Source organism: Tursiops truncatus, chromosome 9 (assembly GCF_011762595.2).
Source record: "Tursiops truncatus isolate mTurTru1 chromosome 9, mTurTru1.mat.Y, whole genome shotgun sequence".
Classification (NCBI taxonomy): domain Eukaryota; kingdom Metazoa; phylum Chordata; class Mammalia; order Artiodactyla; family Delphinidae; genus Tursiops; species Tursiops truncatus.
Window position 1 is genome coordinate 57919856 of NC_047042.1, and position 19421 is coordinate 57939276.

The following is a 19421-nucleotide window of genomic DNA, read 5'->3' on the forward strand; positions in this document are numbered from 1 at the left end:
TGCCACATTCATCAAATAGTTGACTTTGTAGACTGTGCCTTTAAAGCCAATTCGACTCCCGGAGGAGTCAAAGCTTTCACCCAACTAGAGGCCAGGTAGCTGGTGATTTCTGCAAGCTTCTCCTCCCCTCTGGTAGGAATAAGGCACTTTGGGGGCTTAGTACATGGCTGCCTGAGGTGTTCTCATTCCTAAAGTTGTGCTCACTATGAGGGCTTCCCCAAGTTAAAGATGTGAGCGTGACCTCACTTTCATGTGTTATTATTGGAAAATAACTGGAATCCAAGCCAAATTCCAGCAAACATAGTCCATGGAGATGTTGGAGAAAAATCCAAAATAAGTCAAGTGTGTTATTAGAAATTTGTTCTATAATCCTAACGGGACACAGTTATTGTTAAATGGATATATTCTCTACCACTCCTATACCTGTTCTGGAAGAATCTTTGATGATAACCAGGAAACATCAAGTGAAAATAATTCTAATTTTTTTATGAATTGATCACTAGCTGAGACTTTGCCTACTCTAGAGTCTCCTTCAGACTTTGGAGGGAATTAGTACTGGCCAGTATTTGTAATTGGAAAATAAGAAACAGACATTACCTCCAGTTTTCTTGTCTTTTTTTTTTTTTTTTTTGCGGTACGCGGGCCTCTTACTGTTGTGGCCTCTCCCGTTGCGGAGCACAGGCTCCGGACGCCCAGGCTCAGCGGCCACGGCTCACGGGCCCAGCCGCTCCGCGGCATGTGGGATCCTCCCGGACCGGGGCATGAACCCGTGTCCCCTGCATCGGCAGGCGGACTCTCAACCACTGCGCCACCAGGGAAGCCCATCTTGTCTTTTTTAAAATGTTTTTTTAAATTAATTTTTATTAAAAATATGGAACATTTCACAAATTTGTGTGTCATCCTCGCGCAGGGGCCATGCTAATCTTCTCTGCATCATTCCAATGTTATACAGTATATGTGCTGCTGAAGTGAGCACACTTCCAGTTTTCTTGATAAGGAAATTGATTCTCAGGGAGATACGTGATTTGTTTACATTGCCATAGCAACTAAGTGGCAGAGTCAGGACCCAAAGCAGGACTTCTGACACCAAGTCCAGTGCTCTTTGCTCTACACCATAATTGATCCTCCAGGAATTAATATTTCAGCTACTATATTCCCCATCACTGTACATTCTCAAATATTGCTCAACCCTCCCTCTCCGATATATAAAATGCCCCAGTCTAATCTTTACTTCAAATGTGGGACCTTCTCTTTTTGGCATTTATGCATACTGTATAGAATCAGTGATGACTTATCTTTAACCTCAATTAAAAGATAAAAAGTATTCATCGTGAGGTGTCCCCCACTAACTCCAGAGAGTGACTGGGGTTCCAGACCAATGGTATGAGTCAGAATCAGTAGTTTTACAGGTATTATACTCATATAGATATCTATGATTATATATCGTTTTTGCATTCATTCAAAAGTTACTGCACCAAAACTACAATCTGGCACTAGAGATACAGTGCTAAACAAGATGAAAAGTTTTCCTGCTTTCAGGGAGCTTGCATTCTACTGAAGAGAGGGTATATATTTTTTTTAACTGAAGTATAGTTGATTTACAATGTGTTGGTTTCAGGTGTACGCAAAGTGATTCAGTTATATGTACATAAATATCTATTTTTTTCAGATTCTTTTCCCTTATAAGTTATTATAAAATATTGAGTATAGTTCCCTGTGCTATACAGTAGGTCCTTGTTGATTATCTATTTTATATATAGTAGTCTGTGTATGTTAATCCCAAACTCCTAATTTATCCCTCCCCCACTTTCCTCTTTGGTAACCATAAGTTTGTTTTCTTTGTCTGTGGGTCTATTTCTGTTTTGTATGTAAGTTCATTTGTAGCATTTTTTTTTTGATTCCACATATAAGTGATATCATGTATTACTTCACTTAGTATGATAATCTCTAGGTTCATCCATATTGCTGCAAATGGCATTATTTCATTCTTTTTTATGAGAGAGGGTGTATTAAGAAGTAAATGCACAAGACAATTCCAGATTATGAAAATTGCTCTGAAGGAAAAAAAATGCTGTATGTGATAGTGAATGAAGGCCTCTCTGAGGAAGCAGATTTGAGCTATGACTTAAGTGACAAAGACATGTCTGTGAAGGAGTGGAAGAAGTATTTTTCAGGTAGAGGGAACAGCATGCAAAGGTCTTAGATGGGGATGAGTTGGCTTCTGGGTTCCTTTAGGAGCAAAAAGGGGATCCAGAGAATGAGCAAGAGAAGGACAGACCACGTGGGGCCAGATCTCGCTGGGCTTTGTGAGTCAGAGAAAAGAGGTTAGATTTTACTCTAAGAGTAATGGGAAACCACCCGGTGTTCTAAGCAGGGGAGTGACGTGATGTGATCTGGTTTACATTCTACAGATTCCTCTGCTGTTTTGTGGAGAATGGAGGGTGGGCAAGAATGAAAACCCACAATCTAGTTAGAGAAGGTTGGGTTAGACAAGGGAAGTAGCAGTGAGGTGGAACAGCTTCGAGAGGTACTTTAAGCAAATGCAGTAGGATTTACTGATGCTTTGGATGTGGGGCAAGACGTGAGGGGAAGGGAACAACTGTGGTGATTCCTAGTTTTGGTTTGAGGAGTTGAGTAGAAGATAATGCATTTACTAAGGTGGGGGAAAAATGGGGTGTGAAATGGGGTAAGTTCCAGCAGCGAAGGGTAAATAATGAGTTCTTTCATAGACACGTTAAGTACAAGATACTTATCAACCATTTAGTGGAGAAAGCAGGTCAGAGGAAAGAACAGGGGGAGAAGAAAATCTGATTGAGAAGGAATTGTCCCTGAGATAGAAGGAAACTAGTAGATTGTAGGGTCAAGCAAGCAAAGAGGGGAAAGTATTTTAAGCAGGAGAGACTGGTCAGCTGTGCCTAATGCTAAAGAAGAGGTCTAGTAAAGTGAGGGCAGAGAATGGAGGATAGATTCTGAAACTCAGAAAATTTGAGTGACAAAGGAACAGGAACACAAGACCCTTAGGGTACGGATGCAAAGGGTTTGCACCTTGGTTTCAGTAACTGGATTAATTGCAAGCTGTTGAAATGGCCCCTAAAGGTGACTTGGAACATCCTCTGCCACTGCCATCTTCCTCCACTTCCTTCTCCCTCTCACTGCGATTACAGAGCCCTGAGTTTCCGTCATCCAATGGGTGTTTAACACTCTCCCAATCAATAGGATTTCCCCAAGTGAAAGGGAAAGGAAAGGTTGACAGGACCATGGCCTTGCTCTATGTGTCCATGGTCCCTTGAGCTGCCTCTTGTCTACATCGTACCCTCAGCACAGCGCGCATGAGCAGAGCTGCTGGACATGGCGGAAGGACACAGCGTTGGCATGGAGTCATTTCACTTCTTTGAGCCCCAGTTTACGTTAAGTGAGGGTTTTGAACTGAAGGATATTTAAGGCTTCTTCAGGTTCCAATACTGTCTGGATCTCAGAGGTTCCATTTCATTTACCAGCAGTAAGAAGCAGCATGCCAAACAGTTGTTTGGAAAATTTAGTGAAAGCAACACATTTCCCCTTCTTGAATTTGCCTTAAACAGAGTGGGGAAATGTAGGCTGGTTGCGTTATTCCCGTCATGTGGAGGCTCAGGCTGAGAGTCTTAGTATTGCACGGTACGTGTATTTCTTGCTAACGATCCCTGAAGCTGATTTTGGTTTTAATTGTGTGAGCCTAGCAAAGCATAGACACTCGGGTAATAATGACTCTGTAAAATCAATATAGAGAAACCTTGGATTATATGAGACTGTTACCACTCAGTGAATCATACTATGTAATATTTCCTAAAAGATAATGGGTTTCAAAACCAAACATAAATCTTCAGTGACATGTTGGCTATTTGTCATGTCTTCTGGCAGTGGAATTACAGCAGCTTCAATAAAATCCACTTGGTGGTTGAGATGCAGATTAATATCTGATACAATCATGGTTTTAGGACCACAAGAAGTAACGCACAGGGGGAGGACAGCAAGTTTGCAATTATGCTAGGGTTTTAGTAACCCTGATTCCAAACCTTGGCCCAGAAATTGCTCAAAAAATTGCAAAAAAGCAATAATAATGTGGGCCTTTGAATATTAAGGGCTGTAAAGTGATACTATGTTCTTGAAATAGTAAACATGACTTCCATATGTGGCCCAGTGTGCTCAACACTGCCAACTGTAATGCAAAGCAAATTGATCTGCATCTGTGTTGTTCACACCATTTAACTCCTGGTTTCCCATCTGAATCCTTGACACAATATAATCACCTCTGCATATTTCTTGACTTAGTGGAACTATTTTCCCCATGACAAGGAAAATGAAATTGATTTTCTGATTAAATGACTTCAGTTAGTGCTTCTGAGTTAACACTGCTTCTCTGTGACAGATGAGTCAGCAACATTTATTGAGCCCCCACTGGGCAAGAAGTATTTACAAGGTGCTACATGAATCTATAAGAACAGTAACTTTGCAGCCTTCCTGATCCATCTATGCTTGGAATTAAGCAGCTATTTCTGTCCAGATGCCAGGTTAACACCTAATTCTCTGAATGTTGTGGAGAAAGAGAAGGTTGTCTTGACAACAGTTTGGAAAAGAACTGATTTAACCTAAAACTGCTGTCTTAGCAATTGAATATGGATGCAAGTGTTCTTTGTAATTTAGATCAGTATCTAGGTAGATACCTCTTTAAAAAAATTAATTAAAAAATAGGTAATACTGTCACATGTTGCAAAAGCCAGAAAGGTACAAAAGGTATAAGTAAAGTGTCTCCCTTCCACCTCAGTTCCCTGGGTACCACTTCTAGCCCTAAAGGTCTCCACTGTCTCTAGTTTCCTATATGTCCTTCCAGAGATATTAAATGCATTAAAAGCAAAAGCACACGTATTGTGTGTTTTCTCTCTCTTTTTAAAACACACATGGTAGCACATTTATTGTTCTGATTGTGTTTTTCAAATAATGTTTCTCGGAGATTCTTGCATATCAGCACAAAGAAAAATGCAGCCCCTCATTCTTTTTTTTCTAACAGATATAACTGGCATACGACATTGTATTAATCCAAGGTACACAACATAATGATTTGATATATTTATATATTACGAAATGATCACCACGATAAGTTTAGTTAACATCCAATACCACATTCAGTTACATATTTTTTTCTTGTGATGAGAACTTTTAAGATCTACTCTGTTAGCAACTTTCAAATATACAATACGCTAATTGTTAACTATAGTCACCATGCTGTATATTACATCCCCTGCACTTATTTCTTATAACTGGTAGTTTGTACCTTTTGACTTCCTTCATCCATTTGGCCTCCCCCCTCTTACCCCCTCACCCCCATCTCTGGCAATCTGTTCTCTGTACCTATGACTTCGGGTTTTTTTTGTTTTTGTTTTTTTTTAGATTTCACATATGAAGTGAGACCATCCCATTCTTTTAAATGACTCCCAAGTATTCCATTGTGTGGATGCACTGTAATTTATTTAAACAGGGCCCTATCAATGGATTTGTTTCCTGCCTTTATTACTACAAACAATGTCCAATGCATAACTTTGCATATGTGTCACCTTTCTTATGTGCTAGTATATTCAAATCACTGAGTCAAAAAGTAGGGTAAAATTTTAATTTTGATCAACATTGCCAAGTTGCCCACGGGGCTGTATTACTGTGCTTTTCCACCAACAATGTATGTGAACATCTGTTTCTCCACATCTACTCTAACATAGTGTGTTATTACATCAGCCTTTTTGATTTTTGCCAATCTGAGAGGGGAAAATTGTATCTCAGTGATTTTCGGGGGTAAGGGAGCTAGATCTAGATAAAACCCAGGTGTCCTTTCTGTCCAGGGCTCTTTGCTCCAGAGCCTCAGACAGGGTGCACAAACACATAGCAGGCATGCAACGTATGTCTACTGCATAAATGAAGAGATGGATGCATGGACAGATAAGGGACAACTTGGTATAGCTGAAATGGTCTGCCTTGTTTTAATTTACATTCCTCTTATTATAATTGTGCTTGAACCTTGTGTTTCATGTCTTCATGTTTCTTTTCCTTTCCTTTTTCATCCTGTGCAATTATATTTTTCCAACTTGTAGCTGTTTGTATATGTGAAAGTTACTAATAGCTGCACCCAGCTAACTTATTGAGTTCTCTTGCTGTTTATGACAGTTGTTTAGCTGATTCTCTTGGGTTTTCGAGGCACACATTCTATATCATCTGCAAATAATGATAATCTGATCTCCTTTCCAATGATCATACCTGTTATCTGTTTCTCTTGTCAAATTGTGTTGGCTAGTAGCTCCAAAACAATATTACATGACAACAGTGATAGTGGATATCTTTGTCTTGGTCCTGACATTGATGTAAATATTTTTACTTTCCCTGTTAAACATAATGCTGGCTTCTGAGTTGACATGAAATATTCTGTCATGTTAAGGAAGTAGTCATCTATTCTATTTCTTTTTAATTAAGGGAGTTTATAAAGTAAGAGTGGATATGGATTTTTAAAAAATCAAACATATAATTACCATATGATAACAGCAAGTTCACTTCTGGGTATATACTCAAAAGAATTGAAAGCAAGAACTCAACCAGATATTTGTACACCCATATTCAGAGCAGCTTTACTCACAATAGCCAAAAGATGAAAGCAACCCAAATGCCCATCAAGAGATGAATGGATAAGCAAAATGTGGTATATACATATGATGGAATATTGTTCAGCCTTAAAAAGGAAGGAAATGCTGACACATGCTGTACCATAGATGCATCCTGGAGACAGTATACTAAGTGAAATAAGCCAGTCACAAAAAGATAAAAACTGTATGATTCCATTTTCATGGGGTACCTAGAGTAGTCAGATACATAGAGACAGAAAGTAGAATGATGGATTTTTAAAAGTTTTATTTTGTTTATTGTGGTAAAATTAACATGACATAATATTTACCATCTTAACCATTTTTAAGTGTACGGTTTGGTGGTATTAAACACATCTGTAGTGTTGTGTAACCATCACTACCATCCATCTCCACAACTCTTTCATCTCATAAAACTGAAACTCTGTACCCATTAAATGATAACTCCCCACTCAGCACCCTGCTACCCTCCCCAGCCCCTGGAAACCACCATTCTACTTTTTGTCTCAATTTTGACTGTTCTAAGTGTCACATACAAGTGGAATCATACAGTATCTGTCTCTTTGTGACTGCCTAGCTTATTTCACTTAGCACAGTATCTTCAAGGTATATCCATGATGTAGCACATTTCCTTTTTAAGGCTGAATAATATTCCATTGTATGTAATTACCACGTTTTGCTTATCCATTCATCTATCAATGGACCTTGGGTTGTGTCTACCTTTTGGCTCTTTTGAAGAATGCTGCTATGAACACGAGCATACAAATATCTTTTCGAGACCCTGATTTCAATTCTTTTGAGTATACACTTGCAAGTAGAATTTCTGGATTGCATGGTAATTCTGTTTTTAATTTTTTGAGGAACTGCCATACTGTTTTCTATAGTGGCTGTACCATTTTATATTCCCACCAACAGTGCACAAGAGTTCCAATTATTCCACATCGTGGTCAACACTTGCTGTTTTCTATTTTTTTGATTGTAGACATCATAATGGGTGTGAGGTGGTATCTCATGGCAGTTTTGACTTGCATTCCCCAATGATAGTGATGTTAAACAGCTTTTCATGTGCTTATTGGTCATTTGTAATCTTCTTTGGAGAAATGTTTATTCAAGTCCTTTGCCCATTTTTACATCAAATTATTTGTTTTCTTGTGTTGAGGTTTAAAAGTTCTCTGTATATTTTAGATATTAATCCTTTATTAGATATATGATTTGCTAATATTTTCTTCCATTCTATGGGCTGCCTTTTTTACTCTGTTGATAGTGTCTTCTGATGCACAAAATTTAAAAATTTTCATAAAGTCCAGTTAGTCTATTTTTTCTTTTGTTACTGTACCTTTGGTTCCTATCCAAGAAATCACTGTCAAGTCCAGTGTTGTGAAGCATTTTGTCCAACGTTCTCTTCTAAGAATTTTATAGTTTTAGGTCTTGCATTTAGATCTTTGATCCATTTTGAGTTAATTTTTGCATATGGTGCTAGGTAAGGGTCCAACTTCATTCTTTTGCATGTGGATGTTCAGTTTTCCCAGCACCATTTGTTGAAGAGACTGTAATTTCCCCATTGAATGGTCTTGGAACCCTTATTAAAAATCATTTGACCGGATATGGGAGGGTTTATTTCTGAGCTCTCTATTCTATTCCACTGATCTGTATGTCTGTCTTTATACCAGTACCTCACTGATTTGGTTACTGTAGCTTTGTAGAAAATTTTGAAGTCAGAAAGTGTGAGTGCTCCAGCTTTGTTCTTAAAAGTGCTGCTGGATTCTATCTGTTAATATTATATTGAGGATTAAAAAAACTTGAAGTCCACATATGATACTGTTCTGCCTTTCTCCCCTTCCTTCTTTCCTCCTTCTCTCTTTTCCTCCTTCATTTTCTCTTTCCCGTCTTTTCTTCCTTTCTTTTGTGCTAGGTCTTGCATGTTATTCTTATGAATTCTCCTTAATAGCTGCATTGTTTTTCTCTGACTCAGCTACATCAATATCACTAGAATATTCGAACTACATTTCTACTCAGTCACAAAGTTCTGAATGTTTTCCAAATTACCCCTAATCTATTCTGAATAAAGAATATATCCTAAGGGAATATAATGAGTTTTCAAATGATGCTGCTATTTGAGAGTCCAGATGGCAGGGCTCTATATACTATTAATGCATTTAACAAACATTTGTTCATCACCTATGCATAGGGATTATTTTAGATTTGGGGAGTAAAAAATACGATTGAGATAAGACTTTTTTTTGGTGGAGAGAGAGGAGTAAATCACCGATCACTAGGCTGTAAGATAAGTGCTTTGAAAGAAGGTTGCCCAGCGTGCAGAGTGAGGGGCATCCAGGAGGACTCAGGGAAGTCCTCACTGCTGAATCCACCTCCTCAATTCTTGTTTCTTGTTATAGAGCATCTTTACCTAAACTCCAAATTGGCATGTAGTCTCACACTTGGCAGAATCTCCCTCTTCTACTTCCCCAGCATTGTCCCAGGATCCAAAGAACCTCGTATGATAGTTTGTACCTTCTTTAGAGTCATAAACTACTTAGATAATCTGATGAAAGCTTCAGATCTGCTTAGAATATAGGTGGCCTGCCAAAAGTCACACAGACAATAAGTGGTGGAGCCATCTAAGAATTGATTCCTAGTGTCAAAAAACAAACGTGCCAAGTTCCCACTGCATCCTGAAAACAGATCCTGGGAGACACTGAAGAATCTGAAGCAGATCCCTTCTGAGGAGGACTCAGAAATCTTTAGGAGGTAACAAAAGCCTTTACCTTACTTATGCAGTGCAAATCTGAGAATACAAATGCAGCACTTTCCTCTCCACACTGGAAGTTTTTTAAGGCTTCCTGTGTTCAGCCAGTCTTTATCTTTCTGTTAAAACTGCCAGCAAAAGTGTCAACCCATGCCAGCTGGGCCAATGTTAATTCATGTTATTTTCTTATGTTTATGCTCACCCTTGGTCTGCATTTATTCCAGGGAAGATTTGCAGTCACTTTAAAATGTCCCCTGGAGTTACATTCTGTGAGATCTTGAGCGCCAGCAAAACTCTCTGCTAAACTTAGTACAGACTCGGGCCCTCTTGAGTTATGCCATCTGCCTACCTTACAATGACAGTGAATGCTGCATGGTGCTGATTATTTTCAGTTACTGTAAATTTTTGCTCCTTAGACATCTGCTTCTTGGAATCTACATCTACAGAGAACTTAACCTGTATTTCATACTGAGCATTTTTTCCCATTTGGGGAAATTCTGAGTTGAAAAAAAACAACTGATTCTATACACAATTCTGTAACAGTGTATTCTAAGTAAAATGCAATACCAGAATGCCATTCAAATTCTTTACCAGAGGATAAACTACAATAGCCACATGAGGACAGCATCACCCTGATACCAAAAACAGACAAAGATATCACAAAATAAGAAAATTACAAGCCAGTATCACTGATGAGCATAGACGCAAAAATCCTCAACAAATACTAGCAAATCGAATCCAACAATATATTAAAAGGATCATATACCATTATCAAGTGGGATTATCCCAGGGATGCAAAGATTCTTCAATATATGCAAATCAATCAATGTGATATACCATATTAAAAAAGAATAAAAACCATATGACCATCTCAATAGTTGTAGAAAAAGCTTTTGATAAAATTCAACATTCATTTATGATAAAAGCTCTCCAAAAAGCAGGCACAGAGGGAACATACCTCAACATAATAAAGGCCATCTATGACAAACCCACAGGTAACATTGTACTCAATAGTGAAAAGTTGAAAGCATTTCCTCTAAGATCAGGAACCCACTCTCACCACTTGTATTCAACATAGTTTTGGAAGTCTTAGCCACAGTAATCAGAGAAGAAAAATAAATAAAAGAAATCCAAATTGGAAAGGAAAAGGTAAAACTGTCACTTTGCAGATGACATGATACTATACATAGAAAATCCTAAAGACACCACCAGAAAACTACTAGAGCTCATCAATGAATTTGGTAAAGTTGCAGGATACAAAATTAAGACACAGAAATCAGTTGTATTTCTATACAATAGCCAGAAGTTAACATGGCTTTTAGAGAACACTTAAGTTTGGTGTAATTATAAATGCATGAATACATAAGCCGATGATTCACGAACTTTCAAATTATACATCTGCATTTAATTTTATGTTGAACTGTTTTCAAACCCTCAGAAAAAGATATTAGCAAATGTTTCTGGCTCACTAAGTGTTGTATTTTTAAAAATTCTTAATCAAAGACAAAGACCCATCCAATATCTTCATATAAAATTTGATGAGTGGGAAATAAATGTCTTTTTAAATTGAGTTATAATTAACATACAATATTATATTAGTTTCAGGGGTACAACACAGTGGTTTGATAGTTTTATATGTTATGAAATGATCACAACAATAAGACCAGTTATCATCTGTCACCATACAAAGTTGTTACAATATTATTGACTATATTCCCTATATGTACATTCCATCTCCATGATTTATTTTATAGCTGGAAGTTTGTACCTTTTAATGCCTTTCACCTATTTTGTCTGTTCCCCCCCATCCCCTGCCCTCTGGCAAACCACCAGTTTGTTCTTTGTATCTATGAGTCTGTTTCTGATTTATTTTGTTTGTTTTGTTTTTTCGATTCCACATGCAAGTGAAATCATACGGTATTTGGTTTTCTCTGTCTGACTTATTTCTCTTAGAATAATACCCTCCAGGTCCGTCCATGTTGCCCAAATGGCAAGATTTCATTCTTTTTTAATGGCTCAGTAATATTCCATTGTGTGTGCATATATATATATGTGTGTGTGTGTGTCTGTGTATATAAAATATCTTCTTCATTCATCTATGGATGGACACTTAGGTTGTTTCAATATCTTGGTTATTGTAAATAATGCTGCAATGAACATATAAATACATATATCTTTTCTCATTAGTGTTTTTTTCTTCAGATAAATGCCCAGAACTGGAATTGCTGAATTGTGTGGTAGTTCTATTATTAGGTTTTTAAGGAACCTCCATACTGTTTTCCATAGTAGCTGCACCAAATTATTGATACATTCCCACCAACAGTGTACAAGGGTTCCTTTTTCTCCAAATCCTTGTCAACACTTGTTAACACTTGTTATGTGTTTTCTTTTTGATAATAGCCATTCTGACAGGTGTGAGGTGGTATCTCATTGTTTTGATTTGTATTTGCCTGATGATTAGTGATGTTGAGCACCTTTTCATGTGCCTGTTGGCCATCTGTATCTTTTCTTTGGAAAAATATCTATTCTGGTCCTCTGCCTATTTTTTAAATCAGATTGTTTTTTTGATTTTAAGTTGTATGAGTTTTTAAAAATATATTTTTAATATCAACCCCTTACTGGATATATCACTTGCAAATATCTTCTACTCAGTAGGCTGCCTTTTCCTTTAGTTGGTGGTTTCCTTCGTTGTGCAAAAGCTTTCAGGTTTGATGTATTCTCAATTGTTTATTCTTGCTTTTGTGGCCCTTGCCTGAGAATACCTATCCAAAAATATATATATATTGCTAAGACTGATATGGAGGAGGTTACTGCCTATGTTATCTGCTAGGAGCTTTATAGTTTCAGGTCTTTACATTTAAGTCTTTAATCCATTTTGAGTTTATTTTTGTATAAGGTGTAGGTGTAAGAAAGTGGTCCAGTTTCATTCTTTTGCATGTAGCTGTCCAGTGGGAAATAAATTTCTTGTAATAGAAATACTTCAGGCTGAGGGAGTTCAGAGAGAATCTTCTTGAATCACTGCTATTTTGTATTTCTTCTTAAGAAAGGCTACAAAACAAAGATTGATTAAGATGGAAATAAATGGGGCATAAATGTGACATTCCATTATGGTGTGAATGGAAGGGTAAATCACCCATGCCATCATCATTCTGCCATCTTAGCTGGCACTGCTTAGTATCCTGACCAGGCAGGATTCTTCCCTGGTTAGAAAGGATCCTGCTGGAGTCAGAAATTCAACCAAGCATACTGCCACTGGGTGGCACAATTGGAAGTCTGTAAAGCGATCAGGGCTTTAAAAGGGCACTCTTCCCTCTCTCCTAAGGACTGGGATTTATAAACACAAAAGCTGCTGCCCATTGTGATTGCTTTTTCTTAGGGACTGTTTATAAAAGTGAGAGAGTCTGTGGCCTTTCAAAGAGTATGGATTTCACATGGGAAGTCTGTGTCGTTATTCTATATGAAATTAACTGGAGTATTTTTTAGATTTGTCTTCTTTTTGATCTGGTAAACATAAGTAGCGGAGCGAGAGGCAGATTTTGAACATGCTTACAAGTTTGCAGAGAAAGTGGCTATGGTTTTTATGCTCTGGCATGATTCTTTATACGTGGTTGTCTAGTACGGTAGATGCCAATTGCGTGTAGCTATTTAAATTCAAATTCGCTAAAATGGATTAAGTTAAAAATTAAAGGGAATTCCCTGGCAGTCCAGTGGTTAGGACTCTGCACTTTCACTGACAAGGGCCCGGGTTTGATCACTAGTGGGGGAACTAAGAACCCACAAGCTGCACTGTGTGCCCCCCCCAAAAAAAATTCAGGCCCTTAGTCACCCTAGCCACATTTCAATTATTCAATAGCCTCATGTGACTAGTGGCTACCATATTCTACAGTGCAGATAGAGAACGTTTCCATCATCACAAAAAGTTCTATTGGACAGAGCTGCTAATATCCTTTTCTCATTGCCCTCAAAAGAATAGAAAATAATGGATGTTTTCGGCTCTTGCAACCTAAAGCCCTTGGGGAGAGTTATTCACTAGCATTGAATGTGCAATTTGAACCAATACACATTTGCTTAACATTTACCGAATATTAAATAGATATATTTTGCAATCCTGCAACACTGTTACTAAAGTTTAGGAGCTAGAGTAGATTTATATATATATATATATGATAATACGTTTGCACAGTGCATATTATAAGAATCAGTTCAGAATCTATACTATTAAGATTTTTATAGTTAAATGTAAATACTCATTGATTCCTAATTTCTCCAGGTCCATTTTTATGTAATGTGTTGTCTTTTTTTTTTAATGTTGCCTTTTTGATCCCTGTCATATTCCCTATCCATTTTGTTCTGTATACTGCTTTTTTTCTTTTTTTTAAACCTTAGGTGTTTCATTTCAGTTATGTAGAAAGGGCTGCTCCCCTTCCTCAACCTTTGACTCTCCATTACCTTGAAGGGGACTGCTCAGACTATGCTTCCCACCTTCCCCACCTAATGCTGGCTCTCAAGCTCTAGCTCCTGTTGAGGATATCATGTTTACATGCTGACTGCACAGGCTGTGAGAAGAGAATTTGCTTGCCTAATATTTGTGGCAACGTTCAGAAGTCTTGATTACATTTATACGCATTTGGTGAAAAATGAAAATTTCAGGCAATTGTGTCCTTTTCTTGACAGAGTGTATGCCCATCTCCAGGTGACTGGTGCCTAGTGGATGATAGATAGATTGAATTCTGTAAACAGTTATTAAACATGTCTTTTGTGCCAGGCCCTATGCCTGGTACCTAGGGGTAAAAAGGTGTATTCAAGACATAGTCCCTGCTTTCAAGGGGTTCATATACATGTGGTGAAAAGACCCACATTAAAAAAACTTACTGAACATTTTATTTTGCCAAGAAGTTTTGGAACTGTGGATAGTCTGTGCCAAAATTGGCTGAGTGTTAGTGTGTGTAATTTAATGTGATGAAACAGGTTTCACAAAATGTATGAAAAACCAATCTCATTTTTTAATACTCATCTCATCTTTCTCTAGGGCAGTGTTATCAAATTCGACTGCACGCTGGAATCTCTTGAAGAGCTTTTAAAAATATACTGATAGGGCTTCCCTGGTGGCACAGTGGTTGAGAGTCCGCCTGCCGATGCAGGGGACACGGGTTCGTGCCCCGGTCCAAGAAGATCCCACATGCCGCGGAGCGGCTGGGCCCGTGAGCCATGGCCGCTGAGCCTGCGCGTCCAGAGCCTGTGCTCCGCAACGGGAGAGGCCACAACAATGAGAGGCCCACGTACTGCAAAAAAAAAAAAAAATACTGATACTCAGGGCTGACTTCTTGAGCAGTGGTTCTTAGTGTGCTCCAGAGACAAACAGAATTAGCATAACCTGGGAACTTGTTAAAACGCAGAATCTCAGGCCCTGCCCCAGACCTACAGCATCAGAGACTGGGTTTGGAGACCAGCAACCTATGTTTTAAAAAGCCCTTCAGTGATTCAGATGTTCGTGAAATTTCAGAACCACTGCTCTAGAGATTCTGGTTTAATTGGTCTGAGGCATGTTCTAAGTTTTGGTCTTTTTAAAAGGCTCTTCAGGTGATTCTAAGGTGTGGACAGATTTGAGAACCACTGGAAGTTGGTCAAACTTCCCTTTTGATTTGGAACTGTTCAGGTTGGCCTGACATCAGAGTACCAGTTGCTTCAGCTGTCCTTCGATTGTGGTCCAACTGTGAGAAAGAGACTTTCATGCTTTTAAAGTGCCTGAGGGGAAGAATCCACTCACTGTAGATGAGGGTGTTGGGAGCAAAATTCAGAATCGATCAAAGCCCATTGGGAAATAATCCCCTAATAATCTGGGCTGGGCCTGAGATTCTGCATTTCCAACAAACTCCCAGGTGACACTGCTGCTGCTGGCTTGGAGGCTTTAAGTAGTTAAGTTAGAAATTAAGACTGAGGTCCAACCCCAGATCTATCTACATTTTAATACGATCCCTATTGTCTAAATGCACTCTGTACTCTAGAGGAAAAGAAACCATTCTAATTTCTAGAAGATCCAGCCTTGAGATGAATTTCTGTTGTGCTGGTGTTTGTTCTGTATCCCCCTAGAAGAGGAGGATGCCTGAGGTAACATGACTGGGGTCCTGGAGTTACTGCCTAATGGGACAGAAACATTAAGAAACACTTTCTTAAAAAAAAAAGAAAAAGAGTTAACTATGTTAACTATGTGAGGTGATGGATGTGTTAATTATCTTGATCTTGGTAATCATTCTACAATGTATACGTATACCTAATCATCACATTGTACACCTTAAATATATACAATTATATCTGTCAATTATTTGTCAGTAAAATTTTAAAAAAAAGTTTCTTTGGATTTGGTGTTTATTCTTAAAAAAATTTCATCTTGAGACAAAATCCCTTGGAGCTTTGCTAAACAGGAAAAGTGACTAAATGGACTTAGATCTTTGATCTGTTTTTTGAAATTGCTTCAGAAAATAATAACGTGATTGGGTTGGAAATTTTAAAAAGTAAATTCAAAGAATATTTGAATGAACTAGAAAATTTCTTTTATAATAAATGTGTTATATTATTTAAGCTAAAAATGTGGTAATTTAAGTTTAAAATTATTTAAGCTAAATGAAGTGTGACATTTCAATACCCCTATATACCACATTAAAATATTAATCCTCTAGCTTTGAAGCAGCAAACAAAAAAGCTGCTTATTTCATATTATATTAAGCATTTCATTAATAATTTGAGGGTTTTGTGGAATTGATTTTTAGCTTCTGAGAAGAAATACTAATGTCAAGTTATTTTAGAAACAAAGACATCATATATGATTCTCTTTAGTGAAAATCACAAGTTGAAAATCTGCCTTAGTTTGCTTGATTCATACAGAGAAAGGCTAAAATTTACAGTGAACTTAAAGTTTTTTTATTATGTTTAATTAAAAAATCCAACTATATAGAATATAATTATCTAAACCATGGGATTTTCTTTTAACAATTTCATACAATTTACAGTTGGAAGAGATCTTAGATGCTGAATCCAATCCTCTCATTTTATAGATGAAGACACTGAGAGTCAGAATGTTTTCATGCCTCTTCCAAAGCCTCAGACAGCTGGGATTTGGGTGGGGTGGGTTAAGGCTGAGAGAGGCAGGAAGGGCCTTGACTGTCCTGCTAAGGAGTTTGTAAAGCACAACCTTCACCTTCCATGGAAAGCTAAGCCCCTCTTTCCAGCACAGAAAGCAGCCTCTAAAGCACCACCTTTAAAGACCAATGTGGAAAGTCACATTAGGAGAACAGAAAACCACATCTGTTTGACTTTGGACCCACAAGAATTACAGAAATCACCTCTTCTTTGCCCACCAATTATGGTGATTAAATTCCTATAAAAATCAAACTTGAAAGAAAGGGAAAGCTGTTATGCTATTTTACAAGATGATGGCAGAATACAGAGCTGCTCCCCCATCTTCCCTCACTGATCTTATTTTTTTAAATTCGGAGCAGAGATCTAATTTGCTAGTCTAGTCTTAGAATTATGTGCAGCTTGTCTAGTCCCACATGTTCGTACAATATCTGTTTAGTAAGCAGAACTATCATGAGCCTTATCTATTTGGGTAAGTGCTGTTGGCCCTTAGAAATATAATAGCTAACTGGCCCAATTCATAGGCATAATTTTTGAGGCCGGTTGAAAATTTGGGCCCTCACTTACAGGCTGGCACAGTTAACTAAAACCCAATAGAAAAACAAAGTAATGTATGATTACAGTTTCATTTTACTACAAGAAAAAAGCAATAAAACATTCTTTAAAAATACTGTAACAATAATCAAGAGGGAGGAATTATTCAGCCTTTATCAAGTTAACCCTCCAGCATTTTTATGTAGAGAGACTGTTCTCTTTGGTTTCCTAGCTTTGCCATATGTAAAAATATACGAAGACCTAATAAATGCATACATGCCTTCTGATTAGGCAGTTTGACACAAATATTTGCATGGTTGTTTAAGATGAATAGGAACTGTATATTGTATTGGAACTTCCATGAGTCAGTAAAAAAAGTAGGATAAAAATATCCAGTTTTGCCTTTCTCGCTAAAACCTTATGGAAACAGTCCAAAATATACACATATACATACATATTTAACTTAATGCCATTGCAAATAAGAATTTGAGAAATGCGGACCTGATTAATGTTAACTGGATTTTAAAATATCTTATGCACAAGTGTTCAAAAATAGTTTAAATAAATGCAAAGAAAAATACCATTTAGGCAGTAAAAGTGAAATAAAATAAATATAGTTTTAATATAAAAATCAGGCAATCTTGTTAATAAGAGAATAAATAGCTCAAAAGAACAGCTGCTTTTTTGAGTCCAATATTAGCATTCAAAATGCTATAATCCTGCTCAAACACACAAATGAAACAGTGTTTTTATAGTACATAACCATAGCAAGAATAAACAGAGGGCTTCATCCTGTTTTCTTTACCTAAAAGTCTTCTATTAAAGATATGATCTCAGTGTCAACCTAAGTAAACAGGTAAACTGAGGCAAGCTGGAACTACCAGAAAGTGAGTTTATTCGGGAATAGCAGAGGAATTACCATTTGGAAAACACAAACTGTAGCAAGCTACCTTTGAAGGTTTGGGACTGGCTGTATTCATGGGTAAGGAGTGCAAAGAGGGGAAGTCCAGCCAGAGGCCAAGCAGTAAGTTCATTGACTTGAGGATGGGAGAGATTTTTGGCAGATGTTCACTGGTCAGGAGATTAGTCTAGGTCTTCTGTAAACCTGGTATTCTCAGGACATCAGTCTTCAGTAACTAAGTTTGTTCTTCTGGAGGGCGCATGCACGGGATTCTCTGTTTCCTATACTTGGGTTCCATTTTACACTATGATCCTTTCCCACCAAGCACCAAACTCCTTGTCCCAATCACAGGACTGGAGGCCATGTGAAAATCCATCTAATGACCAGCATGTGGAAAATGCTCAACTTCACAAGAAAGCAAAGAAATCATCATTTAAACAAGCTATTGTCTCTTCTCCCTATTTAATTGCTCCTCTTCATCCGCTTCCTCCCTCCTTCACCCCCTACCCCTAAGCAAATGCTAATACCCAATGCTGATGAGTTTGGAAGGATGGAAGGAAAAGCACTTTCCTACCCCGTTGGTGGAAGCGTCTCTTGGTTCTTTTCTGAAGTACAACCAGGCAAGTTTATGGAAAACTAAAAACTTGTTCATATCTCTTTCACCTAGGAAATCTCTAAGAAAATGAGAGGCATGTGTAAATATTAATAGTATTTATAAGTTAAAAAAGAAGAAACATAAATATCCAATAATTTGGGACAAGAAGATAAATTATAATATACCTGTATCATGGAATACTTTATAGTTATTAAAACTCATATTGTGGAAGATTCAGTTAAATGCAAACATTTTCATGATATACTATTCCACGGGAAAAAACAGGCTATAAGACAGTAAATAGGGCTTCCCTGGTGGCGCAGTGGTTGAGAGTCTGCCTGCCGATGCAGGGGACACGGGTTCGTGCCCCGGTCCGGGAAGATCCCACATGCCGCGGAGCGTCTGGGCCCGTGAGCCATGGCTGCTGAGCCTACGCGTCCAGAGCCTGTGCTCCGCAACGGGAGAGGCCACAACAGTGAGAGGCCCGCGTACCGTTAAAAAAAAAAAAAAAAAAAAAAGACAGTAAATACTGCATGACTTTGAGTTTGATAAAAAACATGTATACATTTGTAGAAATAAAAGGCTGGAAATACATTCACCACAGCGGGTACAGTGATTATCTCTGGGCAATATACTTATATATGATTTCCTTCATTGAGATTTTTTTCATATTTCCTAAATTTGCAACATGCTTGTCAAATTACACAGGGCAAACTATAACTTTTTAAAAAGTTTTTCTTCTCCAGTCTCCTGTTCTAAGTTACAAAGCTATGAGTTGCCATCTGATCCTAAAACATAACTTAGGAATATTTAGCATCCCTCTTTCAGTGAAGTTCAAGTTCCCTTCTTTTACAA

The 19421-nt window shown here is 37.8% G+C and overlaps 1 non-coding gene across 1 annotated transcript; it reads right to left on the reverse strand.

Annotated features, from left to right (window-relative positions):
- Positions 1–865: 865 nt before the first annotated feature.
- Positions 866–976, reverse strand: LOC117313697 (U6 spliceosomal RNA). The gene has a single exon (XR_004528281.1). It is a non-coding gene; the product is annotated as a U6 spliceosomal RNA (small nuclear RNA).
- Positions 977–19421: the final 18445 nt, after the last annotated feature.